The sequence below is a fragment of the Eretmochelys imbricata genome, chromosome 7, assembly GCF_965152235.1.
Source record: "Eretmochelys imbricata isolate rEreImb1 chromosome 7, rEreImb1.hap1, whole genome shotgun sequence".
NCBI classification, from domain to species: Eukaryota; Metazoa; Chordata; order Testudines; family Cheloniidae; genus Eretmochelys; species Eretmochelys imbricata.
Genome location: NC_135578.1, coordinates 124000885 through 124016361, shown reverse-complemented (window position 1 = coordinate 124016361; position 15477 = coordinate 124000885).

Sequence of the window (15477 nt, the reverse complement as noted above, 5' to 3'; positions counted from 1 at the left end):
CGGTCAGGCTGCCAGCTGGTCCGGGTCTGGCCCCAGCTGCTTGAGCCCTAAGTAGCAGGCAGGGTCCTCGTCAGAACCAGCCGGCAGCGGCAGGCATGACAAATAGCCCCTTGAGAACCCAAATCCCAGGGGCCGAGGGTCTGGCTCTGCGCCGGCCCCAGAGCCATCGGCCCAGCTGCTGTGGCGGGTCCGGGGGTCAGGGCGCGTGGGCTGCAGGGTGTTGTCGTTGTGCTGAGCCAGCCCTTTGCCATCGCTGGGCTGCTCCGGCCCTTCCTGCAGCTGCAGAACTTGGGGGGGGGGTGAACCCCAGAGACTGGGAACTCTCCCCCTCTGAGCTGCAATCCTCCAGCCAACCCCCGGGGAACGCCAGTGGGCACGTGCCCGTGGCTACTTCACTTGCCTTTCCTGGCCGGCTTCATCGTTACGGGCAGCAGCTTTTTGAGGTTTGTGTCTCTATGTAAGACCAGCGATTGCAGACGATCCTTGCTCCTGGTGTGCCCCGCAGCCCAGGCCCTGCTGTGGTGCAGGGGTGACGCTCGCTGCCCTCCACCGTCTGTAGGCTCACGGGGTGCCTTGGGCTGGGAGGGCACCCCACCTCCGGGCAGAGGGGATGGCTCAGCCGTCCCACCCTGGGCAGCTAACAGAGCAGGTTTTTGGCTTGGGGCCTGCACAGCTCGCCCATGGGCGCGTGGCCTGTCTCAGCCAGGTGCCAGGATGCCCGGGCACAACCAAGGCACTACGCATTGTGGAGTTCAGCTGGGGCCAGACCCAGACCAGCTGGCAGCCTGACCTTCGGGGGCACGGCTGTAGGAGAGCCCTGCGGCCGCCCCAGAGCCGATGCTGGTGAAGGCTGGGCCATATCTACAGGCAGGGGCCTTCCTGGCCTGCCCGTGCAGGAAGCCTTAGTGGAAGTGGAAAGGGAGGGAGAGCTAATGGGGAGCCAGCACCATGGGGGGTGGCACCGGGAGAACTGCTGCAAGCCGGGGCGGGCACAGGGGTTGGCATGTCGGGCTGGGCCCGGGGATGTGCCAGGCACATGGAGTGGGGCACGTGGAGTCGAATGCACCCAGCTGCCGGCAGGAGCAGAGGTAGCAGCAGCCAGGCAGGCGGACTAGTGCAGACGGGCCTGAGCAGGAGTGGGCACCTGGGGATGGGGCCCCCCTGAGGGGGACGGGGCCCCTCCGCTCTGGGGGCGCCGCACCCGCCTCGAAGGAGCAAACGGCCAGGGGCCTGCCCAGCCTGGTTCCCAGCCGATCAGGGGGCTGCCCCTCCCCTCGGTTTCCAGCTTCCACCCGCCCTGTGCTGAGAATGGCAATTGCGGTGCGTGCCGGCAAACGCGGCCGCCCAGGAGCCAGCACGGCAGGCAGGCTGCTCCACCGAGGGGCTTGGGCCTGCTACTGGCCCATGCGGCTGCTGGCTCACGTACCTGGTTGCCATGGGCATGGGCCAGGTGGGCAGCCGGGGCCCAAGCCCCTCTGCAGAGCCGCTGGCCTGGGTGAGCTGCGAGGGTTAGCAGTGGCAGCAGCCGAGCACATCCACTTCTTCGAGTGCTTGCTTACGTCCACTCCGTGTTAGGTGAGTGCTCGCCCCAGGCACCGGGGCTGGGCGTTTTCCCCCAGCGGTGTCCATGGGGGGCTGGCTCTGGCCCCCTCTGGAGTGACGCGTGTATGCGCCGGTGTAAGGAGCACCGCCGGCTCCCCGCTCCCTCGGTTCCCTCTTACCCCCGCGTTGGTGCTGGAATGCTCCCCTGGCCTCGGCAAGCTTCCTCCTCTCGACTGCTCGTTGCAAACGTCGCTGTTAATAGTCGTTAGTTTTCGAGTTCCCTTAGCGTGCTTTCGCGTTAGGTTGCAGGCCCGGAGGGACGTAGCCTAGGGACAGGGCATGCCCCGATCCCCAGGCTTCAAACCTTGCGACTGTTGCGAGAAGCCCACGCCAGCTGGCGACCCCCACAGGAGCTGTTTGAAATGCTCGGGGGAAACCCACGTTAGCGACAAGTCGCATCAGTGAAAGTTTCAAACCGCGGACCAGAAAGGAGCAGGACACTGGTCTCCGAGTGCTCCTTATGGAGTCGGCCCTTGCACCGCCCTGGGGCCGACCAGGTCAGACTCCCCCCGCCCAGCACTGTGTCCTCGGTGTGGAGCAAGCCACCAGCACCGGCCTCGGACCGGCATCGACCCCCACCCCCGGGACCGGCGGAAAGCAAAGAAAGGCCAGGAGGGGACGTTCTCCTACGTCCCTCAAAGGGAAGGAGAGGGCCGGAGGAGAGCAAGGACCCGCGAGGGGCAGCTCTTCCCCTCCGGACGGAGGTGATGCCCCAGCTCCTGTTGAGCGGGTGAGCCCTCTCCATGCCCCGCCCACCACCCTGGGAAACGCCGGACACCTGACGGTGCCATCCACACTGGAGGCCTTTCAGGCCGCAAAGGCCATCCTGTTCCTACTGGTACCGCCCACGCCGGCCACGGAGGTGCCCTGCTTGAGGGATAAACCTGCCTCAGGACCCTTCCAACTCTCCCCTGAGCGCGGCACCGCTCCTCACCTCAGGGTGTGTCCTGCCAGCGCTCGCCCATGCAGAGCTACCAGACCCTGGACAGGCCAGAGTTCCCGGCGTCGGTCCCCAGACTCCAGGCAACGGCCCTCGGGCGCGAGGCAGCGATCAGCAGTGGGTGGGCGCAGACCTGCGGAAGCTGCGGCACCTGTCCCCACAGCCTCGGTGCAGGGAGCACCCGAGCCAGCCTCGTCACTCAGCCCCGCCGCTGGTCGCCGGAGCGTTGTTACGGGTCGCTGCGGGCGCGGTATCAATCCCCAAGACGGCCGTCTACTTGCTCCTGCTCGATGGAGTAACGCTGCCCATTACGCGGCAGGCATAGATTGTGGGGTTACCGTCGCCGATCTGCCGAATGCCGCTGTCGGTCACCGGGACTGCAGCATCGAGAGTCATCACCCTTGCTCAGATCCTCAGTGGAGGTCCGGGGTCGGCACCGACAGGACCGGGGTGGGCAGATGGCCTCAGCACTGGCCAGGTCCCGCAGACATGTATCCCCCTCCTCAGGCTCCGCCAGTGAGGAACAGAGCCTGCCCACGGGCCCGGGCCACCCATTGGGGGCCCCAGCGTTCCCCGCAGGACCACCAGCAGTAGCATGGTCTCAGGGCCAGTGGCTGGCCCCATGGCATCTCTGGAACCCCTAGGGGTTTCCCCAGCCATTGCAGGGACTCGGGAGCATCCGCCAAGAGGTCGGCGATGGTCTCCTGCCCGCCCTGACTCAGATGTGGGCATAGAGCGGGCTCCTCAGGGACCCCCAGCCTCAGCTGAGGCTACCATGGCGGAGGCTGCAGAGGCGACAGACCCATTGATATCCACCTCGTCATCATCTTCACCTGGTGAGGTGATAACGGGGTCCTCTCCTCCGGTCCTCCAGGATGCTGCCAAGGCTCACAGAGGGTCGCCTCAAACCGGGGGCTGGAGGCCAAGGAGTTGGTGGAGCCCCTGGACTCCCTCTTTGATGTTTTAAGCTCGGCCGCCCAGCCAGGGTGGCATTGCCGGTACACGAAGGGGTGGCAAAGATCAGAAAAACCCTGTGGCAGGCGCCTTCATCGCTGCCCCCCAACTCCAAGTGGGCAGAGTATAAATACCATGTCATAGAATCATAGACTATCAGGGTTGGAAGGGACCTCAGGAGGTCATCTAGTCCAGCCCCCTGCTCAAAGCAGGACCAATCCCCAACTAAATCATCCCAGCCAGGGCTTTGTCAAGCCTGACCTTAAAAACCTCTAAGGAAGGAGATTCCACCACCTCCCTAGGTAACCCATTCCAGTGCTTCACCACCCTCCTAGTGAAAAGTTTTTCCTAATATCCAACCTAGACCTCCCTGTGACGATGTGACTCAGCAGGGAGGGGGGAGTGTTGACCTGGGGATGGGAGACCTGAGAGCCTGTCACCTGAGCCAGGAGGGGGAGGGGGAGGTGACACCTCTGCCCAGGAATGTGAACGGAGGCTGCAAGAGGGAACCTGCTGTGTGGGTTTAGTTTCAGTTTGGGGCTGGGTGGAGGAACACAGGGAACCCCAGGGCTGGGGTCTAAGCTCCCTGCTCCCCTAGAAGGACTTGACTGAGGGGTCCTGGGTGTACCCACAAGCTCTGTTTTGGACTGTGTTCCTGTTGTCCAATAAACCTTCTGTTTTACTGGCTGGCTGAGAGTCTCAGTGGATCCCAGGAAGAGGGGTGCAGGGCCTGGACTCAAGCACACTCCGTGACAACTGGTGGCAGAGGTGGGATTTACTGCACCCCGTGAACGGCGCTTCCTGCAGTAAGTGACTGGGAAACAGTAAAACGAAGAGGAATTGACGGGGACCAGGCATGCTGAAGATTCAGAGAGAGACGGTTTCGGGGGGCGGTTAACCCCTGGGAATGTGTGACCAGAGAGAAGGACTCTTGCAGTAACAGGGTCCCCCGGGGGATTGCAGCGAGCGGTCCCAGGGGCGGAGGAGTCTGCAGCTCGACCCTGGCAAAGAGGTGGTGACCTCAAGAAGGACTGGCACACTCGGGGCTTTTCCTGGAAACCGTGGAAAGCTGCCCGGCCTGCGAGTGGCCAGCAGGGAGATGTACGCTAAACGCCTTAAGAGCGACCTGGTGGAGCTGTGCAGGCAGAGGGGGCTGCGCATCGGGAGGTCCACCAAGGAACAGCTGATTGCCCAGTTGGAGGAGGGGGATCGCTTGGATGACCCGATCCCTGTCCCTGAGGGAAGCCGCCCGGCGGACGCAGCATGGGCCCTGGGGCCTGACCGGGCTGGGAGGGGTCAGACTGCTGCCGAGGACATCCCGAGACCCTTCCGACCTATGCCTGGGGGAGGGGTTGGGGAAAGCCCAGCGAATACCGAGGGCACCCTGGCCCCGCCAGCCAGCAGGGGATCCTCCCGGCGGAGCTCCCCATCCCTGGAGCGGATGCGGCTGGAATGGGAGAGGGAGATGAAAATGAGGGAGCTGGAGGATCATGAAAAACAATGTCAACATGAGGAGAAACAACGTCAACATGAGGAGAAGGAGAGGGAGCGTCAGGAGAAGGAGAAACAAAGACAGCATGAACTGGAGCTGGCCAGGCTGAGGAGCAGTGGGACCCCGGCTGCGGTGAGTGAGGGGGGACCCAAGACTGCAAGGAGCTTTAATAAGTGCTTCCTGGCCCAGCGGAAGGAGGGGGAGGACATAGATAGCTTCCTGACGGCCGTTGAGAATGCCTGCGAGATGCACAGGGTTGACCCTGCAGACAGGCTCCAGTTCCTCACGCCCTTACTGGACCCCAAAGCCGTGGAGGTGTACAGCCGAATGACAGGGCCGGAGGCAGGGGACTATGAACTGTTCAAACAGGCCCTGCTCCGTGAGTTTGGGCTGACCCCCGAGATGTACCGGAGAAGGTTCCGGAGTCAGCATAAAATGCCTGAGGTCACCTACCTACAACTGGTCAACCGGATGCAGGGATATGCCCGCAAGTGGACAGCTGGGGCCCAAGCTAAAGACGACCTGCTTGACCTAATCGTACTGGAGGAACTGTATGAACAGTGCCCTTCCGACCTGAGGCTGTGGTTGGTGGACAAAAAGCTCGAGAACCCCCAGCACGCAGGGCAGCTGGCCAACGAGTTTGTGAACAGTCAGTCGGGGGTAGCCGGGAGGAGTCCCAAAAGGACAGCCCCCCCCCCCCCCGATGCAGAGAGAGTCACCATGGGGCCTCCCAGCGGGAAAATAGGGAGAACCCCCTCCAAAGGGGAACGCCTGGCATCGGGCCCCTCCGACCCGCTCGAGGAGACCAACATGACCTGAGCTGCTATCACTGTGGCCAGAGAGGCCACGTACGGTCCCAGTGCCCCGGGCTCAGGGACAGACTGAGCAGACCCAACCTACCCAGGGTTAACTGGGTAGGGACCCAGCTGGACGAGGGGCAGACGACCCAGGCAAGGGGGGCTACCAGTTTACCACCTGCTCAGGAGGGAAGAGTACCCCAGGCCAGCTCCACCAGAGGGCTGGATGCTCTGGACTCAGGGTGCTCGGTTTACAGGGTGGGCGCGGGGCTGTCCCTCCGGAGCGAGTGCCTTGTTCCCCTGGAGGTGGATGGGAGGAAGGTCAATGGATACTGGGATACGGGCGCGGAGGTGACGCTGGACCGGCCTGAGGTGTTGGCCCCAGATCGGGTGGTGCCCAACACCTACCTGACCCTGACAGGGGTCGGTGGGACCCCATTTAAGGTGCCCGTGGCAAGGGTACACCTGAAATGGGGGGCCAAGGAGGGCCCCAAGGATGTGGGGGTACACCACCATTTGCCCACTGAAGTTTTGATGGGGGGAGACCTAGAGGACTGGCCAAGCAAGCCCCAGACCGCCCTGGTTGTGACCCGTAGCCAGAGCCGGAGAGGGACACTGCACCCTGACCCTGGGGAGGGTACCACACCGGAGGCGCAGGACCCTACCCTGGTGGGGAGGGAGGGCCGAGGGGCACGGCTCAGAGAGGCTGAGGCCTCAGACCTGGCCACTGAGGGAGAACCGGGCCCCATCCCTTCCCCAGCCGCTGAGTTCCAGGCCGAGTTGAGGAAAGATCCCTCCTTGCGGAAGCTCAGGGACCTGGCCGACCTCAGGGTGGTACGGACCATGAGGAGAGGCTGCCAGGAGAGGTTCCTGTGGGAGAAGGGGTTCCTGTACCGAGAATGGGCCCCCCAGGGGAAGTGGAGTCCTGTGGGATCAGGAGGCAGCTGGTGGTCCCCCAGAAGTATCGCCGCAAGCTCCTGTACCTGGCCCATGACATCCCCCTCGCAGGGCACCAGGGAATCCAGCGCACCCGGCAGAGGTTGCTACAGAACTTTTACTGGCCCGGGGTCTTTACCACGGTCCGGCAGTATTGCCGATCCTGTGACCCCTGTCAGAGGGTGGGGAAGGCCCGGGACAAGGGGAAAGCGGCTTTGAGACCTTTGCCCATCATAGAGGAGCCTTTCCAGAAGGTGGCCATGGACATCGTGGGGCCTCTCAGCAGGACGACCCGGTCGGGGAAGAAATACATTCTGGTGGTGGTAGATTTTGCCACCCGCTACCCCCAGGCAGTGCCCTTAGCTTCCATTGAAGCAGACACCGTGGCCGATGCGCTCCTGACCATTTTCAGCCGAGTGGGGTTCCCCAAGGAAGTCTTGACAGACCAAGGCTCCAACTTCATGTCGGCCCTGCTCCGGTGCTTGTGGGAGAAATGTGGGGTCCAGCACAACTGGGCCTCAACATATCACCCCCAATCCAACAGGCTGGTGGAGAGGTTCAATGGGACACTAAAGATGATGCTGAAAACCTTTATGAACCAGCACCCGCAGGATTGGGACAAGTACTTACCTCACCTGCTGTTCGCGTACAGGGAGGTGCCCCAGGAGTCTACTGGATTTTCACCTTTCGAACTGTTATATGGAAGGAGGGTGAGGGGCCCCCTGGACCTGATGAGAGACGAGTGGGAGGGGAAGGCCACCCCCGATGGAGAGTCAGTGGTGGAGTATGTCCTGATCTTCCGAGAGAGACTGGCTGAACTCATGGGCCTGGCCAGGGAGAATCTGACCAGAGCCCAGAAGAAGCAGAAGGTCTGGTATGACCGCACGGCGCGGGCCCATGCCTACGCCACCGGGGATCCGGTGACGGTTCTCATCCCCGTGAGAAAGAACAAACTACAGGCCGCCTGGGAGGGCCCTTTCAAGGTTGTCAAGCAGCTCAATGAGGTAAACTATGTGGTGGAGCTGTCGAACCGGGCACACCACCGCGGGTGTACCATGTGAATATGATGAAGCCATATTATGCCAGGGGGAATGTGGTGTTGGCCGTGTGTGGACAGTGGGAGGAGCAGGGAGATGACCCTTTAGTAGATCTATTCCCTGGGACCAGAGCTGGTTCCCCCCTGGAAACAATTCCCCTCTCGGATCAGCTAACCCCTGCCCAGCAAGCTGAGGTCAGGGGGGTGCTGCGTCCATACCGACAGCTATTTTGAAACCAGCCTGGACGCACTAATCTGACTGTCCACCGGGTGCAGACAGGGTCGCACCCGCCGATAAGATGCTCCCCCTTCCGAGTCACAGGGAAAACTGCTCAGGACCTGGAAAGAGAGGTCCGGGACATGCTGGCTTTGGGGGTGATCCAGCCATCTGCCAGCCCTTGGGCCTCGCCGGTGGTGCTGGTCCCCAAAAAGGACGGGTTGGTCTGGTTCTGTGTGGACTATGGGAAGCTCAATGCCATCACTGTATCGGATGCCTACCTCATGCCCAGGTCGGACGAGCTCCTAGACAAGCTGGGAGGAGCTCGGTACCTTACCACCATGGACCTTACAAAGGGCTACTGGCAAGTGCCGCTGGATGCAGATGCCCGGCTGAAATCGGCCTTTATCACCCCTCTGGGGCTCTATGAGTTCCTGACCCTGCCTTTCGGCCTCAAGGGAGCTCCAGCCACCTTCCAGCGCCTAGTGGACCAGCTCCTGAGGGGGATGGAGAGTTTTGCCGTGGCGTATATTGATGACATCTGTGTCTTTAGCCAGACCTGGGAGGACCACGTGTCCCAGGTTAGACAAGTGCTGGACCGACTCCAGGGGGCTGGGCTGACCATAAAAGCGGAGAAGTGCAAGGTGGGGATGGCTGAAGTATCTTACCTGGGCCATCGTGTGGGGAGCGGCCGCCTAAAGCCGGAACCAGCCAAGGTGGAGGTGATCAGAGACTGGCCCGCTCCCCACACCAAAAAGCAGGTCCAAGCCTTTATTGGGATGGCAGGATACTACCGAAGATTTGTGCCCCACTTTAGCGCCATAGCCACCCCCATCACTGAGCTATGCAAGAAGGGCAAGCCAGTCAAGGTGGTCTGGACCTTGCAGTGCCAGGAGGCTTTCCGGGCGCTGAAGGAGGCTCTGGTCAGTGGCCCAGTTCTGGCAAACCCAGACTTTGACAAGCCCTTTGTGGTGTTCACCGACGCCTCCGACACGGGACTGGGGGCGGTGTTAATGCAGGAGGATGAAAAGGGGGAGAGACACCCCATCGTGTACCTGAGCAAGAAGTTGCTACCCCGGGAGCAACACTACGCGGCCATCGAGAAGGAGTGCCTGGCCATGGTGTGGGCCCTCAAGAAACTAGAGCCCTATCTCTTCGGGCAACACTTCACCGTCTACACCGACCACTCTCCCCTGACCTGGCTGCACCAGATGAAAGGAGCCAACGCCAAGCTCCTGAGGTGGAGCCTGCTCCTGCGGGATTACGACATGGACGTGGTCCACGTGAAGGGAAGGGCCAACCTGATAGCGGACGTGCTGTCCCGGAGAGGGGGCCCCGAACTTCCCCAGATCACTGGTCAGCGTGACCCTGCTCAGTTCAGTCTCGAAGGGGGGAGAGATGTGACGACGTGACGTAGCAGGGAGGGGGGAGTGTTGACCTGGGAATGTGCCCTGGGGATGGGAGACCTGAGAGCCTGTCACCTGAGCCAGGAGGGGGAGGGGGAGGTGACACCTCTGCCAGGAATGTGGATGGACACTGCAGCAGGGAACCTGCTGGGTGGGTTTAGTATCAGTTTGGGGCTGGGTGGAGGAACACAGGGAACCCCAGGGCTGGGGTCTAAGCTCCCTGCTCCCCCAGAAGGACTTGACTGAGGGGTCCTGGGTGTACCCACAAGCTCTGTTTTGGACTGTGTTCCTGTTGTCCAATAAACCTTCTGTTTTACTGGCTGGCTGAGAGTCTCAGTGAATCCCAGGAAGAGGGGTGCAGGGCCTGGACTCCCCCACACTCCGTGACACTCCCCCACTGCAACTTGAGACCATTACTCCTTGTTCTGTCATCTGCTACCACTGAGAACAGTCTAGATCCATCCTCTTTGGAAACCCCTTTCAGGTAGTTGAAAGCAGCTATCAAATCCCCCCTCATTCTTCTCTCCCGCAGACTAAATAATCCCAGTTCCCTCATTCTCTCCTCATAAATCATGTGTTCCAGTCCCCTAATCATTTTTGTTGCCCTCTGCTGGATTCTTTCCAATTTTTCCACATCCTTCTTGTAGTGTGGGGCCCAAAACTGGACACAGGACTCCACTAAGGCGTACCAATATTTGCACATGCATCCTGCCCCAAGCTCTCTAGTGGTGTCCGCAGTCAAGGAGCATGACAGGCAGGGCCAACCAGGTGCGACACCCAAAAACAAAGAGGCAAAGAAGCTCGATCTTTTTGGAAGAAAAGTTTATCCAACTTCCAGACTCCAACTGCAAGTGGCCAATCACCAGGCCTTGCTGGGCTGCTCTGACTTTAACTCTGGCAGTCCATGGCCAAGTTCTGGGACTTGCTGGCAGAGGAGCCCAGGAAGGAATTCCTGGCGGTCCTCGAGGAGGGCAGAGCGGTGGTCAGGGCAGCCCTCCCAGCGGCCTGGGATGCAGCGGACTCTGCGGCCCGAGCCCTGGCCTTGGCCATCTCCATGAGGCGGGCATCCTGGTTGTCAGGCCTTTCAACGGAGGCTGTCGTCAGACCGTTCAACGGAGGTTCAGCCGTCGATCCAGGACCTCCCCTTCAAGGGCCTGGCGCTGTTCTCTGAGCAAACAGACAGAAAACGGCATGGTCGGAAAGACCTGCACACCCTGGGCCGGCACACCCCAGGGCCGGCTAGGAAGCAGTTCAAGCTTCAGTAGAGCCAGAGGTTTGGTAGCCAACGTTGGTTGCAGCCCTACTGTAAGAAGGGCAAGGGGTATAGGTGCCGGCAAGGTCACCAGCCAGCATCCGCTGCTCGTTTGAGCTCCACCTATAGCCAACAGGGTGGGAAGCAGGCATTTTGAGGGTGCAATCGAGGGCGACCTTCTAGCCTGTATCCTGCTCCCCTGTTGTTCTCCAACCACCTGTCCCCTTTCCTCCCTGCCTGGGCCTCTATAACATCGGACCTATGGGTCCTCAGCACAGTAGCAGGGGGGCATACCCTCCAGTTTATTTCTAACCCCTCTCCCCATCCCTCTTCAGGGACCCTTCTGACAAGCATCTGCTCGGTCAGGAGGTGCAAAGCCTTCTGCAGGTGGGAGCCGGGGAAGGAGTCCCACTGTATTTAAGGTGCAAGGGGTTTTACTCCTGCTGTTTTTTAATCCCAAAGACCAAGGAGGGTCTGTGGCCCATCCTAGACCTGCGAGGCCTCAACAAATATCTCAAGAAGCTGAAGTTTTGCATGGTTTCCCTGGCCTCCATCATCCTTTCCCTGGATCTGGGAGACTGGTACGCCACCCTCGATTTGAAGGATGCATACTTTCACATATTGATATTCCACGGACACAGACATTTTCTGTGCTTCACGGTGGGGACCTTCCACTACCAGTTTGCAGAGCTCCCGTTCGGCCTAGCAACAGTGCCGAGGGTGTTCACCAAGTGCATGCTGGTGGTGGTGGCTTACCTCAGACAGCGGGGTATCCAGATTTCCCCGCACCTTAATGACTGGCTCATCAAGGGCCTCTCCAGGGCCCAGGTTCAGCGCAGCATCACTGTGCTGCAGACTACGTGCCACACCCTGGGCCAGTTGATAATTTGAGCAAAAATCAACGTTAATCCCGATCCAAAGGACAGAGTTTATTGGAGTGGTACTTGACTCTACCCAAGCCAGGGCGTTTCTGCCACAGGCCAGGTTCGGGACGATGTCAGATCGCATTGCCAGCATCTCAGCCCACCCGTTCACCGCGGCCTGGGTCTGCCTCAGACTATTGGGTCGCATGGCAGGGTGCACTTAGGTCATCTGTCATGCAAGGCTCTGACTGCGGCCCCTTCAGCTGTGGCTAGCCACAGTCTATTCCCCTTCCAGGGATCACCTGGAAATGGTCATCACGATCCCGCCGAAGGTACTTCCCTCTCTGCAGCGGCGGACCGACCCAAGGTTGGCGCCGGAAGGAGTGCCATTCCAGAGTCCACAGCTCATGGTCTCCCTGATATCGGATGCCTCCGACCTCGGTTGGGAAGCACATCTCGGTGTGCTGTGGACCCAGGGGACATGGTCTCCAGAGGAGTTGGTGTTACATATAAACGTCAGGAAGCTCAGGGCCATCCGCCTAGCTTGCAGTTCTTCCTTCCCCAGCTGTCCGGTCGGGTAGGGCAGGTGTTGACGGACAGCGTGGTCTCAATGTTCTATGTCAACAGGTCGGGGCAAGCGTGCTCGTTGCCTCTCTGCCAGGAGGCCCTACACCTGTGGGACTTTTGCACCTAGCACGTGATCCACTTGGAAGCTTTGCATCTCCCCAGTGTCTGGAACACGTGGGCGGATCGCCTCAGCAGGTCCTTTTCCTCTCCCCACGAGTGGTTGCTCCACTTGGAGGGCGCTGCCTAGTACCAGGTTGCCCGCATGCTCTTCCAGAGGTAGGGGGCTCCCGAGTGGACCTGTTCGCCACCAGACAGAACAGGTAATGTCATCAGTTCTGCTATCTCCGAAGCCTCAGCAGGGGCACCCTCTCAGGGGCCTTTCTCCTGTCGTGGGCGGAGGATCTGATGTACGCATTCCCACCGATTCTGCTGATCTGCAGGGTCCTATGGAAAATCAAAAGGGACAAGACGCGAGTCATTATGATCACTCCAGCGCGGCCCCGCCAGCACTGGTTCGGCACACTCATGGACCTGGCCACTGCCCCATGGTCACTGCCCAGCCGCCTGGACCTGCTCTCGCAGGACAACGGTTGGTACCTGCACCCAAACCTTCCCTCTCTTCACCTCGCGGCTTGGCTGCTGTGTGGCTGAATCCAGAGGAGCAGACCTGCTCTAGCCAGGGACAACAGGTTTTCTTGGAAAGCAGGAAGCCCCTCACCAGAGTGATTACCTGGCAAAGTGGGAGCAGTTCTCCTGCTGGGCGTTGGAGCGTAGCATCTCCCCGACCAGTCATCTCTGCAGTCCATCCTGGATTACCTGCTCCACCTAAAGCACCAAGGCCTCACGCTTTCATCGATCAAGGTGCACTTGGCAGCCATATCGGCCTTCCACCTGCGTGTCCAGGTAAATTGAAGTTCTCGTATGAGGTGTCTATCCGGTTCCTAAAGGACCTGGAGTGGTTCTTCCCACCAGTCCGGGACCCAGTTCCCCAATGGGATCTCAACTTGGTCCTCTCTACACTCACGGGCCCACCCTTTGAGTCTCTGGCTTCTTGTTCCATTTCCCATCTGTCGTGGAAAGTGGCTTTCTCTGTAGCCATTACCTCGGCGACTCACGTATCCAAGATTAAGGCCCTCACTTCGGAGCGGCCGTATATGGTATTCTACAAGGACAAGGGCTAGCTGCAGCCCCATCTGGCCTTCCTTCCAAAGGTGGTGTCCCCTTTTCATGTCAACCAGGATATCTTCCTCCTTATGTTCTGTCTGAAGCCACACTCCATCGTGGAGGAGAGGTGGCTGCACACCTTGGACGTCCAGCGTGCCCTGGAATGCACCAAGCCCTTATGCAGCCAATCCAGCTGTCAAGGTTCCTTCCCCACACTGAACTCTAGGGTACAGATGTGGGGACCTGCATGAAAGACCCCCTAAACTTATTCTTACCAGCTTAGGTTAAAAACTTCCCCAAGGTACAAACTTTGCCTTGTCCTTGAACCCTATGCTGCCACCACCAAGAGTTTTAAACAAAGAACAGGGAAAGAGCCCACTTGGAGACGTCTTCCCCCAAAATATCCCCCCAAGCCCTACACCCCCTTTCCTGGGGAAGGCTTGATAATAATCCTCACCAATTGGTACAGGTGAACACAGACCCAAACCCTTGGATCTTAAGAACAATGAAAAATCAATCATGTTCTGAAAAGAAGAATTTTAGTTAAAGAAAAGGGAAAAGAATCATCTCTGTAAAATCAGGATGGTAAATACCTTACAGGGTAATCAGATTCAAAACATAGAGAATCCCTCTAGGCTAAACCTTAAGTTACAAAAAGACACAAAACCAGGAATATCCATTCCCTCCAGCACAGCTTATTTTACCAGCCATTAAACAAAAGAAAGTCTAACTCATTTTCTAGCTAGATTACTTACTAACTTAACAGGAGTTGGAAGGCTTGCATTTCTGATCTGTTCCCAGCAAAAGCATCACACAGACAGACAGACAGAACCCTTTGTTTCCCTCACCAGATTTGAAAGTATCTTGTCCCCTCATTGGTCATTTTGGGTCAGGTGCCAGCGAGGTTATCCTAGCTTCTTAACCCTTTACAGGTGAAAGGGTTTTGCCTCTGGCCGGGAGGGATTTTATAGCACTGTGTACAGAAGGTGAATACCCTTCCCTTTATATTTATGATACGCCCCCCAAATCACAGATGGGGTGAAACACTGGCTGTGATTTCTTCCTGGAGCTCTAGGAGAAAACAGAGTTAATAAGACACATGCACCTCTAAATATACTACCAACTTTATAAAGACTAACAATATTTTCCACATTTCAAGGACGATTTTAGCCAGTTGATTCTGAGAAACTTTCACGGGAGAGTGCATCAGCCACTTTGTTAGAAGCTCCTGAGATGTGTTGTATGTCGAAATCAAAATCTTGGAGAGGTAGACTCCACCGAATAAGTTTTTTGTTATTTCCTGTGGCGGTATGAAGCCACTGGAGCGCAGCATGGTCGGTCTGCAGGTGGAAATGCCGTCCCCAGATGTATGGGCGTAGGTTCTCCAGAGCGTAGACAATGGCATAACATTCCTTTTCACTGACTGACCAGTGGCTTTCCCTCTCAGACAGTTTCTTGCTGAGAAACACTACAGGGTAGAATTCTTGATCCAGTCCTTCCTGCATTAAGACTGCTCCCACACCGCGCTCAGACACATCTGTGGTTACGAGGACCGGTTTGTCAAAGTCTGGGGCCCTTAGCACAGGGTCAGACATGAGTGTCACTTTAAGCTGGTTAAAGGCCTTCTGGCACTCTTCGGTCCACTGAACGGCATTTGGCTGTTTCTTTTTGGTTAGGTCTGTTAGTGGGGTGACTGTATTGCGGTACAAATCGCCTGTAATATCCGGCCAAGCCTAAGAAGGATTGGACCTGTTTCTTTGACTTTGGGACAGGCCACTTTTGGATAGCCTCTACTTTGGCTTGTAGGGGGTTGAAAGTTCCTTGACCCACCTGGTGTCCAAGGTAAGTCACTCTGTTTAGGCCTATTTGACACTTCTTAGCCTTAACAGTTAGTCCTGCCTCCCTTATGCGCTCAAAGACTTTTTGTAGATGTTCCAGGTGTTCTGCCCAAGAATCCAAAAATATGGCCACATCGTCAAGGTAGGTGACTACATATTCTCCTAATCCCGCTAGGAGACCATCTACAAGTTTTTGGAAGGTGGCGGGTGCATTCCGCAGCCTGAAAGGGAGCATATTAAATTCATACAGACCGACATGTGTGGTGAAGGCTGACCTTTCCTTGGCGGATTCATCTAGCGGTACTTGCCAGTACCCCTTGGTTAAGTCCAAAGTAGAGATGAATTGGGCCCTTCCCATTTTCTCCAATAGTTCATCTGTGCGTGGCATTGGATAGTTGTCTGGGCAAGTTACA